The sequence below is a fragment of the Siphateles boraxobius genome, unplaced genomic scaffold (assembly GCF_051911475.1).
Source record: "Siphateles boraxobius isolate OS27281-9 unplaced genomic scaffold, OSU_SipBor_1 26, whole genome shotgun sequence".
Classification (NCBI taxonomy): Eukaryota; Metazoa; Chordata; class Actinopteri; order Cypriniformes; family Leuciscidae; genus Siphateles; species Siphateles boraxobius.
Window position 1 is genome coordinate 14685852 of NW_027508876.1, and position 21867 is coordinate 14707718.

Sequence of the window (21867 nt, forward strand, 5' to 3'; positions counted from 1 at the left end):
TTGGGAATTCATCAAAGAATCCTGAAACTGTATCACTGTAAAAAAAAAAAAAAAAAAAAAAAAATATATATATATATATATATATATATATATATATATATATATATATATATATATATATATAACATATTTTACTTATGAAATATTATAGAAATATAAAGCTTAATAGTAGAAATATAAAGCTTAAAAATATAAATATAAAGGTTTTCAGCATTGGTAATAATAAGAAATGTTTAGCACCAAATCAGATTATAATGATCTCTCAAGGATCACTGAAGACAGGAGTAATGATGCTGAAATTTCAGCTTTACCATCACAGGAATAAATGACATTTTAAAATATAAATTGTAATATTATTTCACAATATTACTGTTTTTAGTATAATAATGATTGGTCAAATGAAAACCATTTTATTGAGAGATTTTCATTGTTTAGAGACAGATCAAAAAAACAGTAAATAAGTAGAAACAATGTGGAAATAAAAACTCTAAATTATAATTGGATGAGCCACATTTGAAGCCGTCGCAAAAATAAAGCAATAACCCACTCAAGGTTGTACATTACAGTGATTTTACCATGGTTAAGAGTTTAAAGTCACTGTGACACACAGCTGCTTGTGGTTTATCGCATTCTCCTTATGTCTGTCATTGTTCCTTATTTCCTCTCTAATTGAGCTTTTAGTGAATTAGCAGTATCTGCATCACAGAAAACAACCACACAATCCTTGCCTATTTCAAGAACACCTGTAATGATGTGTTTTCAGGTCTCTGTGACGTTTTCTCCACCAAAGCTTAGCGAGTCAAACAGGAATACAATGCGAACAATACACAGAATTACCTGAATGGCAGGAAGACTAGAGCGGTTACGTGTACCTAAGCAACTGAAATCCCTGTGTTTGTATTGAGTCGTGCTCAAGCTGTTCTCAAACGTCATTCATTCTGTTTATTTGCTGTAGTAATTGCTGCAGACTTGTCATATCAGGCTGTTTGATTTGCGTCAAAGAAGTGACGGGAACCTATTCAGATAAACTCAAACATTTTAATGATTTTCAATAATTTCACAACCTCATCTGATTTCAAATAAAACGAAAAGGAATGAGTTGGAAAGTTTATTTAACAGCAGAGGCAACTCAACACCGTCACATCATGATATAATAAGACGTCTTGGCGAACAAGTGGAGTCTCACAGAGCAACTGCCCAAGGAGTATCAAATCAGAATATTTCGAGTATAAATATAGTATCAGGATTCAAAGAGGCTTTCTTCGAGTTAGATACATTTCCTGTGATTTATTTTCAAGTTTTAATTGTCTTGGAGGAGCCTCCTTATTAGAGTTCCAAACCCATTGAGATAATGAAACCTTTACCCTCCAGGCAGGCATCTTTTTTCCAATGACAGTAATTTACATATGATTTATTTAGAGAACAAGAGGCTCGGCTAATTTTATTTGGAGATTTTCCTTTGTTTTAAGAGTCATTAGCAGCTCAGCCTAATCTAATTTGGACAATTTCATCAGGCCATTTTGGAAAACCTCTCCGAGCTCATCAGAAAGATGCATTTATTGCTAAGTGTGCTCTATTGCATTAGCACACAATAAAGCGACCAGGGACTGCTACAGACGTTTGAGTGCAATTCAGTTAACACTCTGCCAATTCGTTTTTTATTGGGACGCAATCAATTTTTATTCATTTTAAAACCAAAAGGCTTTCTTTCATTGTATGCCATCTCCAGCTTATTATGAGGCTAAACAAATTACGCAGTTGTTTGCACAAAATGCTAATGTTTATGGTCATGGTTTCCTCTTTTAAATTGAAGCCTGTGCCTGAATATACATTATGCTGAAATGAAATTCAAAAGCTTATTGTCCTTCGTCTCATATCATTCAAGGATTTTCATTTACAATACCTTGTTATGAGGAATAAAATAAATGCATTTGTACTTTATGCATTAATAATATAGTATATATTTAACTTTATATAAAGTTATTGTCAATTATTCAACTTATACTACAGCTACCACATCTTAAGGCATTGTTTATGTTTTATTTCAAGACATTTGTCAGATATTTGTCCTTAAAACGCTCTTTTATGTAGGACTAATTTCTTACGCATCTCATACCAAGCCTCCGTTGCTGATTCCAAAACATTTTAGAGCTAGTAACTGAGGCTTGAGCCACTGATATGTAGACTAATGGAGTTATTAGTTACTAGAGAGAGAGAGAGAGAGAGAGAGAGAGAGAGAGAGAGAGAGAGAGATTGCTTAAGCATGTGTGAATTACCTAAGTCTGTGCATCTCTCAGCCGTGTGCAGCAGCAGCATCTCTAATAATAGTGAATCTGTATGTTATTTTTGCTTCAAGAACAGCAATGTTACTAGCTTGCTACTGAAAATGTTGCAGCTTTTCAGTTGCAAAACTATTTTATTGATGAAGTTGCAGGGCAGTGCTGACAAGTTTCTATGCATGTGAATGTTTCCGTGTGTTTGTGCGTATGTGTCTTTATGGGAGCGAGAGAGCAGGAGAAAGAGGGTGTGCTCTCCATAGATAATAAAAGGTAATTTAGTTGGAAAAACATAGAAATAGGTTGTCACTTTTGTCCTATTGTTTGTTATATTTATTTGCTTTTATTGGGTTTTTGGTTCTTTTGCTGTTGTTGGCTTTAAGGACCTTTGAAATACCTGCAATAATTTGGCAAAGTGATAAGGATCTGTAATGCGTTCAAGACCTCGCTCTAACTACTTAAGATGTGTGTTTACTGTAAAATAAGAGTGCAACTGTAACATTTTGGTCTGTTGAAAATGACAAAGATGCAAAAGGTTCCAAAACAAAGTATTTATTAAATAAAACAAACTCAGGTAATCAACATGTATGAAGAAGGCATTGAAACAGCGTGTTGACATGACACCCAAACAGTACCGGACAACTCAACTAAGAAAACTAAGGACCTATGGAGGAGTGGGTGGTGGTAGGATCCAGGGAGGAACAGACGGCCAACGAGATCCTAGAGCAAGACGGCCATGAGGGAGGCGACCCACGGCAGCATGATGGAGAGAGGAGCCAAGGTGGTACTTAGAGCCCAACCGACAGCAATGATGCCTGGAGATGTAGAGGTCCAGATGGAGTCCGTGGGGCAAAAATACCCGGTGACACCGAAGGACTGGGAGACCGCGGCGAAATCCAGGCGACGAGTGGTCGAGGTGGGTCTAGGGAGCCGAAGGACTGAGATGACGCCGGTGTGAGTGAGAACCACGGTGGAGCCTGAGGGATGGCGGAGCCTGACGGGGTGGAGGGATGAAGCGCAGCAGACAGCCCTGAAGTCAGTGGCGATGGTGGGGAGACAACTGACCAAGGTGTAGTCGGTGGGACGAGGGAGCCCAGTGAAGCCAAAGGGACGACGGACCCAGGTGGACCCCAGGGGATGAAGAGCTGATTGGTCGATGATCCGAGGTGGAAATAAGGTCTCCAAGGGATAAGGCAGAGCTTGGGACAATTATGGTGTTGATAAAGATCACTCTGTGATGGATGGAGTGGTGGCGACGAAAAACACACTGTGATGGACTGGGCTGGTGTCGACCACAAACTAGGGCTGGACAGGACCAGCACCTATGATGAAGACAGAGGGGTTCTTGCAGACCAGCAGCAGAGGTTTGTGGGCAGGTTGAATCAATTCCTTTGAATCCAGGTCCACTAAAACCCCCACTGTCACGGATGTTATGGCAGGCTCACACACCTGGTCAACCGGGACCTCAGGCTTCTCCTGCGGGCGATTGTGGCTTCTGGCTCTGATTCCTTACTTGGCGTTGGCTGAGGCTTTCCCGGTAGCTAGGTTTCCCAGTCTGTGGTTGACTCTGGCTCCTTATCCGCAGTGGACGTGGGAGCAGGGTCTACCTCTGGGGTGGTGACGGATTGTGGATTGGGCTGGACGCTGGGATCCTCTTTTACATCGCCCTCAGTATAATAATCCGTTGACCCATTGGGTGAAGTTGATGTACTTAGCCAACTTACAGTAGGACTTTCCCCACGGCATCACCAGCTGTCTCTAGTTGTCAAGTCCGAACCAAAGCTCCGCCATGAGCGTGATGATGCCAACGTTAGCATCTGATGCCGACATGTTCCTCCACATACTCCTCCAGGTCTCTTCCTCAGATGAACTAAACCTCCAATTTGTGTCAGACATTTGTAAATTTTACAAGTAAATAAACATGATGTTAAACTAATTATTAATTTGAGTTGAAATAATTTTATTGTCTTGGAGAGCTCAGCTGCATATGAAACCAGTTTCCTGGATCGGTCAGTTAAACACTGTTGCCATGGATAACAGTCAGTATTCAGAAATATTCAGTATTCGACCCCTGAACGCAGCATTTGACCAGTCAGTATATTTGTAGAAGCTGAGTAATAATAATGCTAAGATATTTTCTTACTTTTGAGCATACAATTTCAAACAGGAAACCAGGCCAAATACCCTTTTCATTGTTGTTTTCTTTTGAACCTGTACGTGATTAACATTACCTGTAACAAAATCCAGGTATTGTGATGTGTCATGGCGTGACATTCTCAAACAGTCACGCGTGACTCATTCAAACATTCCTCCACTATTTCAGTTATGTGCAGTTCTGGGACTCAAAATAAATCCACCTGTGATATGATATAATGTGATGTGGACGAGCGTGTGTGAGTGTGTGAAAAACCTTTAACACTTGATATCTGGATGGCACAAAATGGCTTGAGCCGGAACATTACCTAGATGTGTATCACAGGCTCAGAGGAATTCCTCGGCTTCTTAAGTGCTCCTGAAGACAAGACATGCAAAAAATCTCTCCACAAAGAAAGCTTCCTAATGGCTCCCACAAGACCGTGATATCATGTATTTTTCAGATCAGATGTACAAGTTGTACCCTTCATAATTTGTACAGGCACATTTGACCTCGATAGAAAAGTAGCCTTTTCTTTTCATTGCTGTCGTTTTTCAGTCAGCGTCTGTGCATTTAGCCCTGATGCATAGGTATATCGTTTTAAAGAATTAAACTATTGCTATATTTTAAATGACAGAGGGGTGAAGTATCTCAGCTGATATGCCGTGGCTCTGGAATGCTTTCAACATATTGATTAGATGACAACTTATTATTGATTTGTCTTTATTTAGAAGCCAATAAATCATGTATGTGCCCATGTGTGTAACCTCCCACTTCTGTGCCCCTTCAGCCTATTAAGACAGCACTGCGAGTCTCACACACATCTGAGGTCCTTGGGCTTTCATTTAATTAAATTATCTCCTAATGAAATCTCATGTAATGAGATTAATTTTAATTATTCATTAAGAGCTGATTTGAGTAAAAGACAGCATAAATAATTGATCGTACTGCTAAACATTTTTTCAATTCATCACCTTTCGCTTTGGTAAAAGGTACAATTTATTAAAGAGACCACAGCTGATGGTGTTGGGGGTCAGGGATGCTGGGAGTAGGTGCCCTTGAGGTCAAATTGAGGTGGAATTGGTCGCTTTGCATGGTTTATAAGCAAAACTGTGGGTTAATGATGTACAAGTGCCAATGAAAGGAAAATTTAGTTTATACAGTATATATAAAAAGTCTACACACCCCTGTTAAAACATCTGGTGTCTGTGATGTAAAAGATTTAACAAAGATAAATTCAGAAATGTTGCATTTACAACCTATGCAATGCCACTGAAAACCAAGGGTTTACCATCAAGTAAAATTTGCTTTTTTGTTTGTTTTCCTTGCACCTGTACACATCATAATATTTGAAATATTTTTAATTGTAAAATATTTAAAATATGAAATATATATATACATATATATAGTTTTTTTTAATTTGTGCTACCTGACTGGAGATAAAAGAAAAAAGACTGTTGTCTTCCCTTTTGCCAAATAGCTACTTCAACACCCATAATCCACTTGGCATGATGCCATCTAAGGCCACACCCACCGGTTTGCTGTGTATGCTATGTTTATGCTTACCAGAGTCAAAAAGTGCCTTGCTTTTGTAAAAAAATACTACTTTGCAAACTTTTAGTTATAATGGTGTTGACTTGTATTGTTCCCAGGTGCAAGAATTCAAAGAGTAAACGTTTAGCAGGAATGAGGAACTTTCAGTATCCAGTGAAGGATCCAGCACTTTGTAGGCAGCGGCTAAAGGCTGCAAAGATTTGTAAATATATAGAGAACACTGTGGTGGAAAATCTGAAAAACCTCCAGGTTTGTAGTCAACATTTCAAAATGGATGACCACTAACACACTGTTTTAGGCCAAATGGCTGTCGTTCTGTTAGATCCCTCCCCCACCCCCCACATAACACCGTCTCATACAAGTGAAAAAGCTGTTGCCATAGTGTTCCATTTTTACCATAATGCTGTTTAAATAGTAGACATAGTATGATACAATTTTCAGAGATAACCAACCCTTACAATAACTGTTCTGTGAATAACACTCTGTCGATCCGACTGTCCGTGGGGGGATACAAAAATTGCCTTTTGCTTACAAATAAACATGAATTTCTCGGTCCAGGTAACACAGTGAACGAGAAAGCATTGTTCATTTACATTACTGACATCACACCACATGACATTTTCCAACCTGACCTAACCTTGTAATATCATCAAGTTAAATTATCTGATATTTTAGGAGACATTGCCCTCTAGCAGGCATTGTTTTTATGAGATGGCATGGCTCAGTAATCTTTAATTCAGTGTTTTTTGTTTTGTTTTGGGGTCTATCCATTTGGCTGGGTGTTCTTTATTCTTTTGTGGCAAAACAAAAATCGTTTTACTATACATCTTTTCATCTTATCATTTAGAAAAAATGAGACAAGTTTGTTTATATCTGTGCATTATGCTGTTTACAGTATGTCATAAATATGCTGTTTTGTTCTCATCGTGTTACTCATGCAGCAGGAAGCTCTTAACTAGTTGTGTGTTGGCTCTGGTTGGGCGTGTTCCCTTAGCATGACTGATTGCACCACGGTAACCTAATCTTGTATTTCAAATTCTGCCCTCCTGGAGGGATAAAAATAAGGAACAACATTTGCCCTCTTCTGCCTAATCAGCCCTTTCCTTCATATATTAGAGATGTGTCTATAGCTGCCGAAGACAAGAATGTCGACTGCATAACAGGCTGCCTCCTTTTATTAGAGCTTTTCGATATCTGATCAATTATTCAGGCCCAGAGCAGCCGTTTGGTGAGACAGAATTTCAGCTAGCTTGTAATTTCGTAAATAGCATAGTCATCATGTGATGGGTCATTCATCATGCCAGTAAATGCAGAAGATCCTCAGGAGACAGACAATAGGTGAGGTTTCACTTTGTCAAAGACTTAATTTACTTAAAGGAATAGGTCATCCGAAAATATTGACTCCCTATGTTGTTCTAAACCTGTATGACTTACTGTGAAACACAAAAAGAGACACTTTTAAAAATGTAGTGGCTATTATTTTCCATGCAGTTATACAAATGAATGGACACTAGAGCTTTCTATTAAGTTTTAAAAAAAAGTCTATACGAAATGTTCACTATATTCTATTTTATCTTATTTCATACAATACGTTTTGTGCGACAGCCTGAAATATGAGTCGTTATTCACCGAAAATTTATATGAGAAATGGCATATGTCAGATTCTGAATGAATAATTTTCTGAGCATTTACATTGAATCAGTTGATTCGGTTCTCAAAAGCAGTCTGAATGGTTTGTTACTAAATCAGTCTGATCTAGAATAATGTGGGTAGTTTATCAGGGAATAACAACATAAATTTTGGTCTGTTTGCACAGAACAACTCGCACCTTAAATGAACACTTTAGATAAATTGTAGTGATAAAAAAAGTGAAAAATATTTTTTTACTAAAAATATTCGCTTATTCCCCAACTCGATTGCTTGTTATATCACGTCAAACCGTGCAAATTATACTTTGTTCTCAAATTGTTAATTTTAACAACATCAGCATTGCGTTTATGCCCTTCCGATATTATCCTTGTTTCGCATGGGCCCGGTTGCAGTCTCTTTTTTCTGTAGCCACTCCGAAGTCTGAACGAAGTCTTTTGCCTTTTACAACAGGTGAATCTCCAGTTGTCACTGATGATTATCAATTGAACCTTTCTGGATCCGCCATCAAATTAATAAGTTTAATTATATCAAGTGCTGTGAGAAAAGGCTATAAATCTCCACATCCAACATCGTGAGGATGCGTATGAGACGCAATATAGCCTACTAGCCGAGACACCTTCTTTATGTGTACAGATGGGATGTAATAACGCAAAGAAACGCTCAAATTTCCCGCGGAAAACCACCAGTACCACTGGAATTAAAAACATTATTACAAGCTTACCGTTTTGAATCGAGCTAAGGCAAGCAGATAGTTTTGAACACTGGCTGGTTATGTACTTGCTCAAACATTTATTTTAGGTCATTTTTAACCCAAAAAAGTTACGGACTGGAGCTAAAATAAAACTTGTGTTAAAGAGAAAGCCACGTGATGATTAAAGTTCATCAGCTTTTCCACAAGCTGAGGTAAATACTAATATATAGAAGGTGCACAGTGTCAAACAAATAAAAAACACCATAATGGTAGCACACAACTCTAAAATAATGCAATAAACTGTAATTTACCAGAATTTACAGAAGATGTAACATAAAACCCATTGTACATATATACATAAATATAAATATATAAAAAAAACATGTTTTTCACTGTATGTAACATAACAGGTTTTTAACATAGCATTTTTTAGAGCTGCACGATTATCACAAAAATCATAATTTCCGATTATTCCCTTGAAATTGTAATTGCGATTATTAATTACGATTATCACAATTTACATTGAATATATATAGGCGTATTATAATACATGTTTACACAAAAATTGTTAACACACACACAAGTACTGTCCCCCTTTACTTAACATACAAATCAATTGTAAGAATGACTAATAGTAAAGACTACTAATAGATAAACATTAGGACTATGCTAAAGCAATTACATAGCAGTCCCAAACTAGTTTTTGTTAATACAATGTTGATATGAGCCACCACAGTGATTTAAAAATATAAAAAATAACACAAAGTGAAAATAAAGTGGCATTTTGGGGTAATGGAAAGGACAGTTACTATGGTGAATACACAATACTAACAAGAACTGTTAATGAAACAGCTCCTGGTGAATAGAATGAAAATCATACCTGCATGCAAATCCTTCTCAGCTAACACGTGATTTATTGGTATTTTACTTTTATTTCGTGGCTTACTAATTTACATTGTAACGACGTTGCATGCTCGTAGTTTCTTTTGCACTTTATACAGTGGAGTGATACACAGCGCGCGCCGTCGCATTTGCGCGTGCAATTGAAGAGTGCGCGCTACGAGCACAGTATAACGAGACAGGACAGTAAAGTCCGTTTTTCTGAGGTGAAAGTCTTTTTATTTCAGCGTACACTTACGTCATTGAGTGGTATGTCATATTGTGCTGTGTTTTCTGAAGTAGTCGTGATTCGCGCCTCATAACATAATTATGCTCTAAACACACACGCAGAGTGGATTTTCTTTTGTAATCGCGGCTTTGAACGATTACGTAATCGTGGCATCCGTAATCGTAATCGCGATTAGAAATTCGATTAATTGTGCAGCCATAACATTTTTACAGTCTTTGACTGATAGATTAATCTTTTATTTCTATTTTTCGATCTCCAAACGTGTCTCGTCTCGTTAATCCACTGTTCTAATATGCGGCTAAAGACAGAAATGGCAGCTGTCTATGCCGAGTAGCCATTAAAATTGAAGCTGGATGTCATTTCCATTCTTCTAGTGAGTCTAAGCCAGGTGCGGCCGAGAGGGAGAACAATTCCAGCCTAGTGAATGAACAAACCTCCAATTACCCTGAATGTCCCTCTGGTAGCTTTCCTTCAAGCAAATGGCTCCTCTAATTGGCCTGACCAGTCCTACCTGTTTCACATCCAAATCCTGGACTATTCTTCTGCATTGTATCCACGGCAACAGGAAGTTTTGCGGCCTATAAAAAGTTGCGAGTCGTGTAACCGAGACTTGGCAGGGAGTGTTACCATGGTACGCTTCTCTATTTATAGATCAATCTCGCTGTGAGCTGTGAGTTATACCCCACAGACGTTTGACGACCAGACTTTGGATATCGCTTTACTTAATGTTTGTTTTAAAAATTGTGTTTTGCACTGTTTTGTTGTTAAGGAATTGACCATGATAATGCAGTACAGCATTGCAAGATTATGAGTAGAATAAAACAACACAATTTATAAAGTCCCTCAATACTCTTGTTTTTATAAAAGTTAAAATTTATGACAAATCAATATGCCTTGGACGTCTATTTAGGTGTTTGTGGCTGTGGGTAAACTGAATCATATGTTAGCCATCTGAGTGCAAAGTTAGTCATCCTTTTCTTCGTTTATCATCATTTATTAAAGCCAAACCCTCTGCATACGGACAGCCTGCTAATGTTATTGGATGCAGAGGATTTTATAACCCTGTCTGAAAGCATTCAAGTTGGCCAGGCATAATCTTTTTTTCTTTTCCTGTGTATTTTTTCCACAAAATGAAAGTGTGACTCAACGTCTCCCATAAACATTTTAGTCATATGAATCAAATGAAGGGCAGCAGGGATTCTGTGAACTCATTTTTTGGTGTGTTTTAATGGAAGCATTTTTTAACAATGGTCGAACCTCCATCGTGGCCTGTTTTTACTTCAGTTCTTTGCTCGTCGAAACACATTTCAATCCAGAACCATTGCGTCACCAATGACGGATGTCCCTTCGCCTTGATTACTGCTTCCTGTCAGTGTTTTCTTGTCATATTTCCATAAGCTGACAGTAGGCTGTGTATACGAAGAGGTCGATAGGGTCCGTAAAGAGGATGTGTCATCAGGTGAACTTCAAATGCTGTTTTGAAACAAATTTTCTCCCCGGCGTATCCATTACGAGGAATCCACCCTGTACATCCCATTCAGACCTGGTGATATGAGACACCCCAGTGAAGTCATGGAGCAAGTATACTACATGCAACCGAGCAATAAAAATCCTTTCCCTGCGGTTTTGGATCTCAGAAATGTGTTTGTGATGAAAGTTCAGAACGGACTGGACGTGATATATACATCTGGAAATGAACATCTGCATATAGAGCCTTTACTTTTAAGTTTGTTACTCTTTTGAGTATGTCTACGACACCCCACTGATGTTGGGATGGGATTTTTGGCCATCACGTCAATCATTCAGAGGCCTAGATATAAGACAAGGTTTGACATATTTTTGAAGAGTTCAGGCTGAAATCCCACTAGGCAATTTCCATTTCCTCAAAGAGGAAATCACCTTCTGAGCACCGCACAAAAAGGAAATAAACATGGAAAGTTGGCATGTCAGTCCAAAATCGTTGACTTTGTTTCTGCAGTGTTTTGATGTTAAGTGCATTTGGTGCACTTGCCCTTGAAAAAGTATTCTGCAAAAAAGTAGGGGTGATAGATTTTTATTTTAACTAAAGGCAACTGTCTTTGTGAGTTTTGTCAATTAAGCAGACGAGACCCAGAGCCGAGTACAAAGTCACGGAGAGTTAGGCCTCATCGGGGGATGCTATTAGCATGTGTCTTTGCTCTCTCTCTCTCATGCATAGTCCTAAACTGTTATTAACCTTTGGTTATTTTTGAACTTCTGGTCATGCTTCAAGTCACTTTATATGACGCCAGCATGATGGGAGGCAACCGCTGGCCAAGCAAGCTGCTAATAGTTCACACACTTCAGGGGCCGCTGCAGCATCTTCCTGTTCTATAAAATGAACGCCATTCCATATCCATATAATCCGAGCGTTATTTTAAATGCATGTACGTAGGAGAAAGAAAGAGCCAGGGAAGTTCAGCTGTTAAATGTCTAAACTAGAGTTAAAAATGAAATCCGCTGCCCAATAGCTACCCTGCCATTATATATGGTAAGCAGCCCTGAGTGATTTAATTATACTTCCTGAAGAGCAAGTGTGGAAATATTTTTAGGACAGATTGTTTAGTTGCTTCCTCAGAGTTGGGAGGCCGAAGACACTTCCCAGGGTAAAATCAAAACCATTTTTTTTTCTTAAAAATATATTTCACAATGCCTGCGTTGCTTTAACCTGTGATGCCTACATATCAATGAGGCTGCACTTTTCTAAGCTCTGGTATCATCTAGCACATTTACACTACCCGCTGAGGCACACACGGATCCATTTCTCCCTTACACCGAGACACAGTTGCATTCTCCCTCTTGCATTCCTTCCATGCGCCTTCCCCTTCACTGGATCTGCCCACTGCCATTGTGCAGAATGGCAATGCCCCAGTCAAAGTGGCTTTCATCTGGCCAATTTAAACAGACAACCCCAACCAGACATTTGCCTAATGTGTTTTTGTTATGTGGACTCCTGGCTTCACAAATGTCAGCCGGCCTGAAGGAAGCAGTGGCTCTAACCTCTAGTTTCAGTGCTCTTCCCCCACTGGGAGTTCTGCTGGGCTGAAACTAATCCCTCCGCCTGAGAGCCGAAGTGTCCTCTCTGCAGGGGAGAGCCCATTCCGGGGGCCAGGGAGCAGCGGTCTGGCCCCGGCACTCTGCTGACCTGGACCCAACTGGGGGAGGCAGCTGTGAAGGCTGGGAATGCCACATTTCTGACCAAAACCAAGACAGTTGGGCCAGCGCTGACAAATGTTCCTATGGACGCCAGGCATGCTTGCTTGGAGTCATTAGAAAGGGGCCTGAAAATTTATTACGAAACATATTGGTATTTAAGGGTGCAGCTGACTTAAATTTAGTGGAGTTCAGCAGCCTTTACCATTCCAGAATTTAAGATTTTAGTTATGGTTTACCCATGGATAAAAGGTTGTGTGTGTGTATGTATGTATGTATGTATGTATGTATATATATATATATATATATATATATATATATATATATATATATATATATATAATATGCTGATTTGGTGTTTAAGAAACATTTCTTATTAATATCAAATAAAAAAAAAAAGTTTTGCTACTTAATATTATCGTGGAAACGGATAGTGTTTTTCAGGATTCATTGATAAATAGAAATAACATAATTTATTCGAAATTGATATCTTTTATCACAATAAAAAAGTCTTTACTGTCACTTTTGATCAATTAAATGTATCTTTCCTGAATAAAAGTATTCATTTCTTTAAAAAAAATATGCACATATGACATTTTAATTTTAATTAATGTATATTTTTAAGTAGTATTTTTGCTTATGCCCCTGACCAACAGTTTTGTTATGGCACATAATGCCACTGTTTTAGTTGATGTCGACGCCACTTGATTTCTACACTGATGCATTCTGGGGTTACATTTGACTTGCATTTGAGTTTGTCAACATCAACACTGCCAAAATGGTGGATTTAAAAAAAAAAAACTTTCTAGAATGTACTCTTGATTGAAAAAATAAACATTTGAAGTTGCTTCAGTCCTTGCCATTTTTCATTCCATTTAACAACACCCAATGACCCTAGTACAGCATTTAAATAAACACTCTAGTAGGGAGTATGTCCTGTATATCAGCACAATCCTCTGTGATGTCTCTTTCTGAGTAATAGGTCTCTGTAGTTTGCTTGTTTTGCTGTTTTTTCAGAGCCCTGGAGAGTCATAAACTGCCTTCTTGAGGATCAGAGGGCCCTCATAGAACTTCACCAGGTGTGCTTGAATCCTCATAAAGCGCGGCCTGCCGTGCACTCATGCAGAAGTGTCCTTTGTGCCGCTCTTAAACAAACACTCTGTCGGCATTGATGTTTTTTCATCTCTAAAAGTACAAACATGAATGTAGTTTGAAATTCATACTGACGAATTTATAATAGAATAAATGTAATTAACTGTGTAATAGGAAACACATGTATCATCTTTTTGGTTCATCTTGCCTGTGATTGCAAATTTCGATTTATTCACCGTCCTTTTGAGGTTAACCAGCGGAATTATTCTGAGGAGAAATCCAGTTGTATTTCATAGGCATGAATATGAACATACTTCAGTTCCATTAGTTCTTCCAGCAGATGAACATGATGTTTGTTTATAGAGAAATGGAGCTTCACTGCAGCTTTTATTCACCACTTGAAAGCACTTTGCTTGCTACTAATTTACCTTAGAGGGCTTTAAAATTATCTGTCTGTGCTGTCGAAATCTTTATTGTGGTGACAATTCGTCATCATCATCAAAGATTGCCCCGGAGTCAAATAAAGATGGTTTTGGAATAGGGGATGGTGCTCTGTCGAGCAGATTCCATCTGATTGGTTCTCCTCTCTATCAGTGAAATTAAGCACTGCAGGTTGGATCAGCAAATGTAGTTTTGGAGATTGATGGTGCAGTCTGTGGGATCAGGCAGGAGGAGAGAAAAACACCCACTGACGGACTCGTATAATCCATAAAATGTTATTTTTTTCTGAATGCAACTGTATTGGATGGAGTTTTTCAAATTAACAATTAGAATCCTTTTTATTTGTCATACCTAAACCTGTATGAAACTAATGTTGATACGGTACACTACACTTATTTGATAAAAAATAGAGTAAACATAGTAATATTGTTTAATATTATTGCAACTGTATCTATTTTAGTATATTATTAAATGTAATTTATTCCTGTGATGGCAAAGCTGATTACTCCAGTCTTCGGTGTCACATGATCCTTCAGAAATCATTCTAATTTGCTGATTTGGTGCTCAAGAAACATATTATCAATGTTGAAAACAGTTGTGCTGCTTACTATTTTTGGAGAAACCTTGATAGTTTTTTTCCCCATGATTCTTTAGTTCAAAAGAACAGCATTTATTTGAAATTGAAATCTTTTGTAACACTGTAAAAGTATTTACTTTCACTTTTGATTAGTTTAATGTGTCCTTGCTGAATACAATAATTACTGCACAAAGAATATTCTATTCAAGCCCACAAGTAGTTTTTTTTTTTTACTACTTTTTACTGTTAAATTTACAGGTGAATAACTACTAGGGCCATTGGCTGTTATGAATAATAATATATAAGACAATGTGCTATATACACTCTTGCTAAATATGCCATGAAATTGTCTGTGACCTGTACATAACTCTTAGTGCTTCTCACTGTTGAATTATCGGAAGTATTATAGGAAAATGTTTTAAGTTTTGATTTATACCATAGGTATCATTAGTCAATTCTGCGTCAGTTTAGCACATGAAAATTGCGCTTCAGTTTTCACCTGGTTGTCTTTTTTTACATTGTCAGTCATTTAAGACAAGTTATTTTTGCTCAGTTATTCAAAGCAGAAAATACACTCACCATGACAAAAGTCCTTCAAAGAATGAATAAAATATCCAATATCAACTGCTCGGTAAAATCAACACAGATCCAACTCTCCCATCCTCTACCTATCAGGAACATGAATTTAAAGGCCTACATTTTTTCCCCTACACGTTATAAGCACAGGTAAATATTGTGTAAAATGTATAAAAAGTTGTTTTTATTAGAAGCAACTCGATCCCCTCAAACTGTGACATTGTGTAAACACTTTGGTAGCAGATTGCAAACAACCGGTGACGTTGTGATTTTAGTTTGTTGTCTAATAGCATTAGCATTATTAGCATCACAATCACTGTGTATTTTCTCGTTTTCTCTGAGCAGGTATTGCTCATAGTTTAAAGAAGTATAATTGTGCTATACAATACCTATAATGACATTCCAGCAGGGCATTCATTTATTGTTTTTCAGCTGAATTACTTCAGTGAGTAATGAGTAGCTCAACTTCAGCCAGTTGCTTTTAGTGGCTCAGCTGTGGGCAAAGCATGAATCATAGCATAATTATGCATTTGTGACATAATTTCATGATAACCCCCAGTGCAACGCAGGACACTGTAGATCCCCCCATGTGTCTACATTTCAAGCAGGCATCTCTGCAGCCTCCCAAGACTGCAGGGTCCCATCAAGATAATCCTTAATAAAGAACGGCTTCACTTTTAATCTTACCCACTTCTCATATTTCTAGCTTGATATAGTTTTTGGCAAGTAATGTTTTAGCACTGATGTCAGTCTAGGACTATCAATGCATCTTTGTTAAGTCCACCACGGGCACATAATAGGAACATTGCAAGCTTGATTGTCTAATTCTAAAGGGCAGTTTTGCTAAGTGCTTAAGTCTAGGGGAAAAACAAGGCTGTTAAAGCCTTTAGGCTCTCAGAATTAGGGTTAGCATATATATATATATATTTTTTTTTAAATGTACTTTTTTTAAATAATTATCAACTTCTTTATTTTCCCAAGATATGAATTCAGTTTTACTATCCATGTTAATGAGTCTTTCAGAATTTTAATTTCAGTCTTATTGAATATTATAAGCAATCTTTCACCTGATATTGTACTATTTATAGTTATATTGTACAGTAATGTGAAACATACCTTTCTGTTGACGATGATGCCTTTGCTTAGGGGAAAATGAAAGTGTTTTCTTGAGAGACATAAACTACTTGGGATAATTATGCTGTGCAATTTTAAAATAACTGCAAAATTACATTGAAAGTTAATTTTATGTGCGAGAGAGGGGGTTATAACTCGATTGGCGTATAAACCCCTCAGCTATGGTGAATAGTTACTTGAGATCCCCTCAGCATTTATTAGTCTATTGAGTTATCAAGAGCCTCTTCAAAATGCAATATATTTAATTTTCTCTGGCTGTAATGTGAAACGCCGGCTTTTACCTGTAGGCACATCTGTAGCGTAAACGCCTGTGCATTTGCATGACAACTGCTTTAGTAGTGCGCCACATCTATGAGGAAAAGTCAAGCTCGGGTCTATTTATACTGAGGAGGACGGCAGAGGTTTGACCTGCTGCCCCATATATGGCTGCCAAGTCCATTTCATTTCATCACATCACACATCATCAAGGTGCACAATGAGTTTGTGAGCGTTGGTTAGTCTTTTTGACCACTTTTTAGCTTATTTTTAGGGCCGTTCACTCCAAGAACGATAACTACAATGATAACTATAATGATAGCGATATTAGCGTGGATGATAACGTTCTGTTTATTATAAGTGCGCTACTGTTTTGTCGTCTGCCACTTCAAATGCTCAAGCTCTTCAAAGCAGGATGGTTTCTGATTGACTGTTAAAGGGATAGTTCACCCAAAAATGAAAATTCTGTCAGTATTTACTCACCCTCATGTTGTTCCAACCCCGTAAGACCTTCGTTCATCTTCGGAACACGAATCAAGATATTTTTGATGAAATCTGAGAGCTGGATCACTCCTCCATACTAGACCATTGGCTTCTTCAGGGATTGAGACTTGCCGGCCTCGAAAAGTTATTAAAGACATCGTTAAAATAGTCCAAGTGACTACAGTGGCTCAATCTTAAGTTTATCGAGCGACAAGAATACTTTTTGTGCGCAAAAACAAACATAAATAACAACTTTATTTCAACTATTCATTTCCTTCTCTTTGGGCCTCTAGTCAGTTAACTTAGTATGATTGCGTAGAGCTACGTCACACGTAGGCTCACTATTGGCCGACGCTGGTCATGTGTGTGATGCGTGTGACATACAACACAGAAGCGTACGCTGTTAAACTAGTAACCTGACTCGAGGCCCAGAGAGAAGGAAATGAATAGTTGAAATAAAGTCGTTATTTTAGTTTTTTTTGTGCACAAAAAGTATTCTCGTCGTTTGATAAACTTAATATTGAGCCACTGTAGTCACTTGGACTATTTTAACGATGTCTTTAATAACTTTTCGAGGCCGGCAAGTTCAATCCCTCAAGAAGTCTATGGACTAGTATGGAGGAGTGATCAAGCTCTCAGATTTAATCAAAAATATCTTAATTCGTGTTCCGAAGATGAACGAAGGTCTTACGGGGTTGGAACAACATGAGGGTGAGTAAATACTGACAGAATTTTCATTTTTGGGTGAACTAACCCTTTAATGGGTTTTATGGTTCATCAGCTGGAAAATATAGTTCTGAAAGTGATTCCAACGATATCATTTCTCTGTGTCGTTATCATTTTTGTTGAGGTGTGGACTCTGCTATTCTTTTATATTTAGAATGATATTTAGGACTATGTCTTTAGGGCCTATCAAAAGATGAAGGCAAAGATATATTTTTAATAAAGGCCTGTATGTCTATAAAATAAGGCACATGCTGCTTTTGTTCATTATAGAATTGTAGACACTTATTAAAAAATAATTTATAAATCTGACAATATTATCTCCACATTGTGTGTTCCTATGAAAATGTAAACTTTCATGTGTAATTCTATAGGTATATTAAACATTTGAAATTTTTACTTTACATTTTTTTATGTAGTACATACTGTACATATTTTTTTATGTTTACAACTACTTTACATTTGTAGTTTGCAGGTATGTGTATATATATATATTAAATTAAGATTTTAGATTTTTAAATAATTTTAATACATATTTAATATATATGTATTTCTTTATGTAATTTGCATTTGGTAGTAGTCCGTTTTGAGGGATGGAGCTACATTTTGGAAACAAATGAAGTAATAAGCTGGAGCAGACAGACGCCAGTCATTACCTTGCAAACAGCAGTGAGAGGTCTACTTGTTGATGGAAGGCTTCCACTATAACGCTGATCGGACGAGCCAGTTTGCTCCAATAAAATCAGCTCCATCATTTACAAACTATATTTACTTAATGCATACCTACTAGGATCCTTTTGTCAGGGACAAACCACAAAAAAGAACCGGTTTGTAGAAAGGAGAAAATAAAAATAAACAGGAGAGAAAATGAAAAAGCTGTGCCCCTGGGCTGTGTGTGTGCAGAGCCACGGGATCCAGCAGACTAGCAGAGATGCATGCAGGATCTGCCGTTTCATTGTCTTAGGATCACTGATACAATCTAAAGGAAGGCTATATTGCTTAAAGCTGTGAGTGAATGACATATGGAGGACTGGTGTGAAGAAAACTCCCCAGTGCCTCCTCTAAACTAAAGTCTTCCTGTGAGAGAGAGAGCAGTGAGCAACTTTCGGCGCTTTCAAACTACATGCTCCCTCCCTCCCTCTCTCTCTCTTTCTCTCCCTCTCGCTCTCTCTACCGTCTCTCTCTCTCTCTCTCTCTCTCTCTCTCTCTCTCTCTCTCTCTCTCTCTCTCTCTCTCTCTCTCTCTCTCTCTCTCTCTCTCTCTCTCTCTCTCTCTCTCTCTCTCTCTCTCTCTCTCTCTTTCACTCTTTTTTTTTCTCTTCCTCAGACACTAGCTAGTCACTGCCTGCAGCAGTAATCGGACAACTCTCGTTCTTGCTCGGAGTCTGTCTCTTGAGATCTAGCACGGGGCTCCATGACTTTTCACCCTTAAAATGAAAAAGAAAAAAGTTGTCTTTTATCGCTAGTCTGCGCATTTAAAGTCAACTCAGAGAGAAGTTTCTTTTTTTTTTTTTTTGTTCTTTATTTGCTGTGGAACAGACTGACACTCAACGGAAGATTGCAAAAAAAGGAGGAATAAAAGAAAAGTGCAAGGATTCTACCATAATTGTAGTGAGTTCTATTTTGATTATCTTTTAACGGTCTTTGCTTCCACGTTTGTTATTTTACGTGTCCCGTGCTAAACCTTTTATGTCAGTTTTAAACATGGCTAAATACAGCTGTGTGTCTTAACTTTGCATAATCAAGCTCTAAATTATATTGAGACATTTTTGAATGTCTTTTTGAATTCACACCTTTTGATATTTTTATGAAAGACAGTTAAGGAGTTTTCTAAATGACAAAATTAAAATCATTTGAAACCTCTGACAAATTATTCTATTAAAGTTGTCAGCCATTTATCTCTTACCAAATATATGTTTTTAATCTTTGCCTAATTTACTGTTAAAACCTCAATAGTTTGAACTTTGTTAAATTTCCTTAAAAGACTAAAATAGCAATTTGCACAATGTCTAAAAGTGAAAATTGCTGTAGTATACTTTGACTTGACATTTTCCAAAACATATTTATAAAAGTTCAAAAAAGTTGATTGCTAATATTTAATATTTTTTTTAAAAGCTATATTTTGTATAGTATTTTGAGTTCACGTTCCTACAAATTTCAATTTTATTAAACATTTTCTGATAAATACACTCGCAGTCTTTATTAACATATAACTCCCTGTAAAATTCAGCAACAGCGTTTAAGTTTAAAGTCTTTAAGACTGCACTAAAGGCATCATGTCGCTGTTTGCCGCTCAAATTTAAATCCCCAGTGGCTCTGTCTCTCTCTTACGCACCTGATTCACACCTTCACCCTTTTCAAATTCACCTTTTTGCCTCTCCTCAGCCCTCAGGTGACAACTACCTTATTTTGGTACTTTAAAACAGGTGTACGAGGCACTGAAAAAAGAGATTCCATTGTAAATAATGACCCCATTTTGGGTCTAAGATAATAAAGTTTTCCATAATTTTACATCCAGTAAGTAAATCCCAAGATTCCATTCAGCTGGCAGAATAAAATAAAACCAGTTGAGTTTTAGCAGTTGACATCCAATGCCATCTGCTGCAGGCAGGAATGTTTTAGGGTAGACAGACAGACAGGCAGATTGCTGTCTTGTAAGACATCGGCAGACGGCCACCACAACCAAGACACCCGTACATTTTTGGAAGGCTTGTTTTCTATCCGGGGATGCAGTTTCTTTGAGAATTCAGTATTTTGTTTTGTACGGTTAAATGCGTAATTATGCAGGACTTAAATATTTCTCAGAACAGGTTGTTTTTTTTCACTTTTTGTCCAGTAAATACACACCAAAAAAATGGCGTTTAATTATGCTTTTTTGTTGTAATAATTGTAAAGTCATTCCACGGCAGCTGTTTCCCTGACTCGCATTGGTTTTTTTACAGAGTGTGTGAGCACTGTGTTGCCTCTCTCTGTGTTCCTTTCGCACAATAACCTCTTCTTATCTAATTAGCTCATAATGTGCTGCTTGATTTGGGCTGTGTACACACTGTATTTGTTTTAATAAGGCATACGTTTGACTGCATTAAGCTCTCTCCGATAAGCCCTGATGCGTTCAGCCTCATGACGTGCCGTTGTTTGCCGAAGGCCCAATGCGTTCCGTGTGTGTGCGGCCGAGCTGGAAACCGTGCGCGGTGAAAGACACAGGGTTAATTGAAACTGCTGCACTCCACTGTTTATGAGATAGAGACAGCGGAAACGGTTTGTGGCGATTAGCTGTTTACTAAATACAGTAGAATGTTATTTTGTTAACATGCCACTGTTGGTCTCGGGAAAACGTCGCTCAGGGAGCAGGAAATAAGGGCTGAGAAGCTCAATTGATCACGGCTCTTCTACATTCACAATTCCTTTGTGTTTGTTTACATGTAATCAAGGAGTTTGTTTACTTAAGCAGGAGAGCAGAGGATGAGCTAAACCTGAGTGTCTTTTTTTTTGCTTTTTTTTTTTTTGCTTTTAGGATGTTTGTGTAGATTCAGGTTTTTACTATACCGAATAAAAGAAAATGGGCGGAAAATAAATAAATAAATACTGTAACATGAAAATGCCCAACAATAAATATCAGTTTTTATTCAAGTTTTTTTTTCTCTTTTTCTTTTTAAGATTTAATGAATTTGTAGAGCAGGCTTTTTACAATGCAAAATTAAAAGCCGAGAAAACAATAAAATAAAGGATGCATTAAAATTTAATGGTTTTTCAGTATCAATTTACGTGTTTGCAGTGTGATCGCTTTTTTTTTCTGTGACTGTGGTGGGGAAAATTCAATCAGATGAGTACCTTAAATCTTCTCTGATGGACTCGCAAAGCGGACGGACTTCTGGAAATAATTTAAGGGTTGAAGAGCTCAGAATTAACAGATTTAATGTAGCTGCGCTGTCCATCGCTTGAGCTTCATGTCAGACTGAACAAAATGGAAGGGACAAATTGC

At 37.6% G+C, this 21867-nt stretch overlaps 1 protein-coding gene across 26 annotated transcripts in view; it reads left to right on the forward strand.

The window, feature by feature from the left end:
• eya1 (EYA transcriptional coactivator and phosphatase 1) overlaps nucleotides 1-21867 on the forward strand; it is a 128866-nt gene that overhangs the window by 63376 nt on the left and 43623 nt on the right. For 7 of the 26 annotated variants that reach the window (XM_077244450.1, XM_077244451.1, XM_077244452.1 and 4 more), the window contains exon 1: nucleotides 19211-19496. The exons of 14 other annotated variants lie outside the window; for them this stretch is intronic. The gene's annotated coding sequence lies outside the window, so the exon portion shown is untranslated. Of the gene's footprint in view, nucleotides 1-13622; nucleotides 13685-18787; nucleotides 19497-21867 lie in introns of those variants that run through there. 5 more of the 26 variants (XM_077244437.1, XM_077244446.1, XM_077244440.1 and 2 more) reach the window with 4 other exon arrangements.